Here is an 8,502-nt window from a genome sequence, read left to right on the forward strand (position 1 = left end):
ATTAAATTTTAAGTGGCATTTATAAAGAACATAATATTCTTTACAAATGAGTTATGAAGAACTCTGTTAGGAATATAAAAACTCGGGTTCTAGGTTCAGCCTTGTCACTTTCTAGAACTCCATCAGTATTTTAAAATATACCCAGGATTTGTTTTAATCAGATGTGGTAAGATGACAGACACACAGACAGCTACCTTGAAAGAAGAGCTTATGGCTTATGGTTCCCAAGAGGAGGGTGCATGTCACACCATGCAGAGCCACACAGCAAAGCACTGGGGCCAGTCAAGAGGCAAAAGGGGTGTAGTAGAAAGCATGGGTCAGAGTCTTTATTGTGGCTTTCCCAGGAAAAAAAATCAAGACAGAGCAGGCAAGCTAAATAAGTTAGGATTAGATAATTTGAATAATTTTCATTTGTCCTGGAATATGTGGGGTGGTCCCTTGCTTTCTAGTAACTGGCACTATGGTGAGTTAGGGAAGGAAGATAATGTCCCTAACAATTAGAACCTGATTTTTTTTTAAAAAAAAAGACAGGTGGAAGGAGGTATATGGACTCCAGATTGGCTGGTTCACATGACAAATGTATGCTCTCAGCAATCTGATTAGTAACTCTAGAAATTCACTAACCTTGGGAGGAGCAATCTCTTCCCAGGTCCCCAAGGTCCCAAAATATCGAAGCATCGTAATATATAGAAAATAAACATGATTAATATATCAATGAAAAATATTTAACCTCTCCAATCCTCAGCTTCCTCAAAGTTACAAAAACGAATAAAGCAATCCCTGCCTTAATCCTGGTGATCGAATAATAAATGGGATCTTGGCAGGGTGTTGCCAGCACCTACTAAAACTACTCTACCCCACCACTCTCCACAACACTGCTATAGAACTAAAGAGAGTCATTTCTGAGGTCGAAATGTTAGGTTTGTGAAGCCGATACATCTAGAAGGAGAAGGGAGAAGGGAGAACTCACATCAGACCAGGGGAAAGTATGCTGTTACAGGAAATTGTTAGTGCCCTGAAGAGAGCTGCAGGTTGATGGGCTACGATCATGGCAGTGTTGGGTCTGCTCTGACAGTCCACTAGGCTCACGTATACAGGGTTCATGTATGACACTGGGTGATTTTAATACTCCTGAGCAGCAACTGGATTCTACTATGGAATAAATTGCCTCACTGATGATGATTGGGAAAAGGATCAAAAGGTGAAGGATTTACCATTTGCCATGAATGCTTTTGCCAACTTTATGAATGAGTAGTTCATTGGATTCTGTGGTTGGTTTTGATATTTTTCAGGTCCTGTTATTGTTGACCTTTCTTTCTACAGAGTTCAAAACCAGAGACCTTATTCCTAAACTCATAACTGACTACATAACAAAAATAAATAAATAAATAAACAAAGACCCACTTATAATCCATACGTTTCCTTTTGAAAGAATCAATAAAGCATTTGAATTGTTCCAAAGTGGGCATTGATGACTGTGTGTGAGTGGTGTGTGTGTGTGTGTGTAAGAAGAATTTATGTGAGAGATCTTTTACATGTTACTTTTACCTGAAGTTTTATGAAAAATGAGAGGGCTCAGATTAAGTGTAAAATTGAGCAGTTGTAGGAAATGGCTTAGAGAATAGCAAAAAAAAAAAAAAAAAAGCCTTGGGTCATTTGTGAGGTGCCGTCAGCCTTTTTGTCCATGTTGCTGTCCTCATTTATAAAATGGAGATAGTGATACCACATCTTTTGAGAGACTCCTACGAAGATCAAATGTGAAAATAAAAAAGAACAAAAAAAAGAAAACATGCTATCAAAGTATATTATAATAAAATTTTCTTTGTTATTATCTTGAGTGCTAGTAGATATGACAAAGAAAAATTATATCTTAATTAGCTACCTACAAAACTAACAAGCTACAGTGGGATTCTGGAAGAAACAAGAGAGTGGTGTGAGCATAGAGAAGCAAAAGAAAACAAGGAAGCGTGTGACCGTGAAGTGAATACTTAGTTTCAGAGATCAGAGGCTTGAAGAAAAGGATAGGTTAAAACCTAAAAATAAAGAAAAGAAAGATCTCAGCAGGCTAAAGGAAAGAGAAGTTCCCCAACACCCGTTCTGCTTATTTTTCCAATAAATTACACAGCTGGGCCCATTTACTCGCATTGGTAATTTTGTTGATACCAACTTTATCAACTTTTCCATTAAAGCCAAACTGGACTTAGTAGACACAGTCAATGATGGGCTGTCTCTACGCCAAGTATATCCCTTGTATAACTGATCATGTAATGGCTGAAATTGAGAAATTGGGGCAGAAGTATCAAGTGATTCTACAGATTGCCAAGGATCCAAGATCTGAATAATGACCATGCACACACAAAGGAACCTATGCAGATGACTGCTTAGCAGATGACTGATTCAGTACAAGTGTTACATTGTGGCCATGACTACATTGTGGCCATGACTGGACCTTAAAAGATGAATGCATAAGATTCCTAGAGATCATAATCATGTGCACTTCTTATTATGGCTACAACTTTGAACAGATGCCAGATGATTATGGAGCCCCTCAGTTCTAATTCATACAAGATAAAGTTCCTCTGCCTTTCTTCCACCAACTTTTTCTTGCTACCAGTTCATTAAACATGCAATACCATGAATTATTATTCTATTTGCCCATGCTCTCTGTTATGAGTATATGGGTAAATACACTCACTTTTTGACGTGTTTTGAAGTTGATATTTTATCTCATTTAAAAATTTTAAATGATTATCAAGGAGTACAAAATCTCAGATAGGAAGGATCTGTTTTACCCCCTTTTTTGAGGTCTGTGGTACAGCTGGTGAATATAGTTAGTAATAGATGATTAGATATTTCAAAATTGCTAAGATGGTTAAATTTCAAATGATCTCCCTACAAAAATGTTAAATACTTGAAGTGATATATAAGTTAATTAACTTGATTAAATTATTCTACACTGTATCCACAATTATGTCATCACCTTGTAACCCATAAATTTATACAATTATAGATTGTCAATTTATAATAAAAATTAGTTGCATCTTTTTAGGGAAAAAGAAAGGAAAAGCTACTTCTAAGGGTTTATTTTCAATCAAGCATTTACTATTTGACATTTCAGAAGTATTTCTATTCAGCATACATTCCTTAAGCACCTACCAACAAGATTCTATTCTAGACAAAATTGAATGTAATTACTGTCTTCAGGTGGTTGATGGATCAGTCCTGGAGTTTACGGTGCTACATATCTGCATAACTCACAATAGAATGCTGGATGTGAAGTCTGGTCAGAAAGGCTAAGACTCAAGATTCAGGGCATAGGGACCTCATTACTAACTGGATAGAGTTGGGAAAACACCACTGAGTTAGGCCTTGGGAGCTTGTAGATCTACAACACAAACTTCTAGGTAAAAAGCATCATAGAAATTGGGACAAGAATCCACAGGACAGAAAATAAAATTTGCATATAGAAAATAGCAAAAAATATAGTTTGCAAGGACCACACTGTGTTTGAGTAGTGAATGTAAAGGTATTGATTCCAAAGTATGTTTTTAATCTAAATAAATTAGAGTGCAAGAACTTTTATATCTAAAGAGAACTAGGTTTCCCTAGCCTATGACCTTGCTTTTCCTGAGCCTAAGTATGTGATACTGCTATGAAATCTCATCTAGTATTGACTGACAAAAATCAACAATCGTTTCAGTTGAAATTACTAGCGGATTGAGTGGATTGGCTGAAATCAGTAGAGCTCCAAAGCATCTAGTTTGTTTGACCTTAAAGCCACTTTCCAGCTTGGTGATGCCACTTGTGTCTCTATGTAAATTGAGATCAGAGCAAATGAGACTAGTGTTGTGGGTTCTATAACAATATAATCAAATAGATTTATAGAACTTTAAAATTTACCTTTAATTAGCTGTCTTTAAAAATCTTTAGCTAAATATTTGACTCCTACACCCAGGCAGTATTCAAAGAGGTGCAATCCATCAGTCACCAATAATGAGGCAGTATTGAAATCCATCCATCACTAGTCCTAGAAAAGCAAAAGACACCCTTCCATTGCTAACAGTGGATTAGAAGCTTCACCTCTATAGGAAATCATAAACACACTGAGAATTTAGTGAAATTGCAGGTATTCATATTCAAAGCATCAGACTAACACAATGTTTCATACAACAGTGTCTGTGAGAAAACCTAAGCTAAAGGTTAGAAAGCACATAGAGTTATCATGTTTTTTTTTTAATTAATTCTCAAAAATACTTAAAGACCAAAGTCACCAAAGTTTTGGGGGAAAATGCAAAGAGTAAATCTAATTACCTGAGGAGATGAGATAGGCATTGATAATAATTTGATGGAAAGCATGCTTTTATTTATGGAATGGCCACTTTTGCAAAGTTGAGAAGCAATAAAAAGAACAGAAAATCTGCCATTTCTGCCACTCACATTAACTATGACTAATAGGTAGTGACTACTAATGAGCCTTAGAAATTTATTTTAAGCAGTATTATCCCCACCTTGAAACCTAATTCCAGAACTTAACCCTGGAAGAAGGCATTTTTCATTTACTTATTCACAAAGACCTCAAGCAACTTACATTACTGAAATAGCTATCAGGAAATACTACTTCTCTTTAAATATACTTTATTGGAATTGACTTGATAATTTTTTTTAATGACTTAGGAACATTTGATTTTGGCACCAGTGGTAAAACATTAATATTGCCTTTGTAACATTAGCATGATGTGTGTAACAGAATAAAATGTGCTAAAGAGGATCTGGGATAAACTTCCCTGAGAGGAAAAAAAGAAAAATGCAGACCGAGCCTCCAGAGCTTACACAAAGACTCTTAGGCAAGAATGGTATTAACCCCCTCCGACCCCACAAACAGAAGCCATTTGTTAGAGGAACCTCTTGAACTTAGCATTTATAGGATATGAACTGATGTAAGCTCTGACATCACTTGACTGCCTCTTTCATTTATGGAGAGGGAAATCGAGACCCAAAGAAGTACAGTAACTTTCTGGAATTACATGGCCAGTTACCAGTTAAGCAGATTCTCCTGGATTCTCAACTAATCCTTTCTTTTTTTTGAAATGGAGTCTCACTCTGTCGCCCAGGCTGGAGTGCAATGGCATGATCTCGGCTCACTGTAGCCTCTGCCTCCCGAGTTCAAGTGATTCTCATGCCTCAGCCTCCCAAATAGCTGGGATTATAGGGGTGCACCACCACATCTGGCTAATTTTTATATAATAATTTTATAATTTTTTGTAGAGACAGGGTTTCACCATGTTGGCCAGGCTGGTCTCAAACTCCTGACCTCAGGTGATCCGCCCACCTAGGCCTCCCAGACTGCTGGGATTACAGCCGTAAGCCACTGCGTCCAGCCTACGACTCCTTTCTCTACATCAACCTTCCATGTTATTCTCACATTTTGTCATTTCACCCCTTGAATTCAATGCCTCAATCACACTGAGGTCCTTTCAATGCTTCCCTCAAAGTCTGCCCCTCAAAGAATGATCTCAGGCTCTCTTGTCTCTGAGCCTTCACACTTGTAGTTCTTTGTTTTGGAATCCATCCATGCCATACCCCACTCTCATCAAACTCCATGTCTCATTAACTCCTATTCATTGTCCAAATCACAGTTTAGCAAGGCCTCTAAGTTCTCAGATATCTAGGTTATATACACTTTCTCTCAGTTCCCAGAGATAAATAAACAAAAGAAATAAAGCAAACAGAACCAAAACAAACAGAAGAAAGGAAATAAGAAAAATAAGAGCAGAAATTAATGAAACAGAAGAGAAAAATCAAAGAAACAAGAGCAACTGAAAAGATCAATAAAATTAATAAACTAAGAAAAACAGAAGACATAAATTACTAATATTCAGAATTAAACAGCTTGGCGTGGAGGCTTACGCCTGTAATCCCAGCACTTTGGGAGGCCAAGGCAGGTGGATCACCTGCAGTCAAGAGTTCAGGACCAGCCTGGTCAACATGACAAAAGCCCGTCTCTACTAAAAAAATACAAAAATTAGCTGGTCATGGTAGCAGAGGCCTGTTATCCCAACTACTCAGGAGGCTGAGGCAGGAGAATCACTTGAACCTGGGAGGCGTGTAGGGAGACCCCCTGAAACTATTACTACCGAATAAAAGATGAAATGCCCCTGATTATTGTAAATACAAAATTGCATGCAGGATTGTGTAAAGACAATGCCAAGCTGGACTGCCAGAATGAGCCAACAGTGCGTGATGTGCTTCCCCCTGCAGAGAGCCTATGAATGGACATGCAGTCAGGGAGATTTCACATCACCAAGATTCCTGTCCCAGAAAAGCAGATGTTCATAGCTCTGGGAATGGAATTCGACCCTCGTGGAGAGCCTAGAAGCGGATGCATGGGGGGCGCCTGTCCATATGGATAAGATAGGGCTATAAATGCCTTCATCTTGCCACGGCTCTTCCAGGCCTCTTTAGGGTTAAGGCATACTCCCTTCTGAGAATTTCTAGTCTAACCCGTTGTCTAACTTCACATCCTGTTACTATGGATTGTTTGTATCCAGCTCTTGCTGCAACTGTTACTGCTGATTAATATCTTGCTAATCATAGGTTATGGAAAGACTGTGTTTCTGTTTCAAGGCTCTGTTAGAAATTACTGATGCACACACTATATTGTAAATTCTTACCTCTGTATACTGTACTTCTGCATACAGATGTTACGTTAAAGAATTACTTCATCCCCATGTGACCATCTCACCTCATAATCAAATGACCCTAAATCCCTCACTAACCTACCCCTGCCCTCACTAAACTTAATAATAAATGCTGGCATATCCAGCACATTGTTGGCACGGCAGGACCAGAAGGCGGTGCCCCCCCTGGACCCAGCTTTCACTATCTTGTGTGTGTCTATTATTTCTCGACCTGCCGATCAACCTGGGAACAAAGAGAGAGCCCCGTGTATTGCGGGCTGCTGGCCAGGTCCCCCAATAGAGGCGGAGGTTGCAGTGAGCAGAGATCACACCACTGCACTCCAGCCTGGGCAACAAGATTGAAACTTCATCTCAAAAAAAAATATATAATAAAACAAGAATATGGCTGCAGACACTGCAGACATCAAAAAGATAATAAGGGAATAACACTATTAACAACTCTACACGGATAAATTTGACAGTTTAGGTAACGTTGACCAATTCCTCAAAATTGCAAACTATGAAAACTCATCAAATAAGAAATAGATTATTTGTATAACCTTACAATTCTTAAGGTAATTTAATTTATAACTTAATACATCTCAAAAAGGAGATTCTACCAAACATTTAAAGAATTAACATAGGTTGGGAATGGTGGCACATGCCTGTAATTCCAGCACTTTGGGAGGCCAAGGTGGGTGGATCACTTGAGCCCAGGGACTCCAGACCAGTCTGGGCAACATAGTGAGACCCCACCTCTACAAAAAATACAACAATTAGCTGGGTTTAGTGACACATACATGTAGTTCCAGCTACTCAGGAGGCTGAGGTGGGAGGATCAGTTGAACCTGGGAAGTTAAGGCTGCAATGAGCTATGATCGCACCACTGCACTCCAGCCTAGATGACAAAGCAAGAATCTGTCTCTAAAAAAAAAAAATGAAAAAGAAATAACAGTTCTACACAATCTCCTCCATAAAATGGATGAGGTGAAAATACTTCCAAGTTCATTTTATAAAATTACTGTGACACCAAAACCAAAGATGGTGCCAAAAAAAGAAAACTGACATTAATAACTCTTATGATTATAGACACAAAAATCTTTAACAGAATGTTAGCAAAGTGAATCCAGTGATTGATATGTAAAAAAGAATTATACAACAAGTGTGATTTTTTTCCAGGTATGCAAGGCTGGTTCAACACTTGAAAAGTAATCAATGTAATCTACCATATCAACATGCTAAAAATGAAAAATAATATGATTGTATCATTTTACACAGAACAAGCATTTACTTATTCTCTCTTGTCTTCTAGCTAAACCATTCCCCCTGGTGTTGCCTTTCATTGGAAAAGTATTTTATCTCCTTTCTTCATCAAGATCCTTGGGCCTTGGCTCAAGACCCAGGTCCACATACAGAGATTTTCTTGGGGCCAAATCCAAGTTGGTAGGCCCTGTATGCAAATTAGTTTCACTTCCTCTGAGTAACCAGTTCTGCACACCAAAGAGGAGCTCTTGATAAACTATAAGAGAAAATCTGATACCATCCTTATCTCTCAACAAGGGGTCTACATTCAGAAACTCGAAAGAATTACTCAAGTTTAGAGACAAATATGACCATTTCTGTATTTTGAAAACAACAGAAAAGAAATAATTTTACACACTCTGTTAGAAACTTTAAGTTTGGACGTTTAAAAGTCCAAATTTAAAACTCAAAAGAGTGGATACTAAGAGGGGACCTGTTTGATTAAGGGGAAAAAAGATAGTTTGCAATTTCACCTTTTGTGCTCTTTCATTGAGCTGAGCTTATTTCAGATTACACTTAGGAA

The 8,502-nt window shown here is 38.0% G+C and overlaps 1 pseudogene; it reads left to right on the top strand.

The window, feature by feature from the left end:
• The window catches only part of LOC101016049, a 40,111-nt pseudogene extending 37,220 nt beyond the window's left edge, over positions 1-2,891 (top strand).
• Positions 2,892-8,502: the final 5,611 nt, after the last annotated feature.

This window comes from Papio anubis, chromosome 3, assembly GCF_008728515.1.
Source record: "Papio anubis isolate 15944 chromosome 3, Panubis1.0, whole genome shotgun sequence".
In the NCBI taxonomy this organism is placed as follows: Eukaryota; Metazoa; Chordata; class Mammalia; order Primates; family Cercopithecidae; genus Papio; species Papio anubis.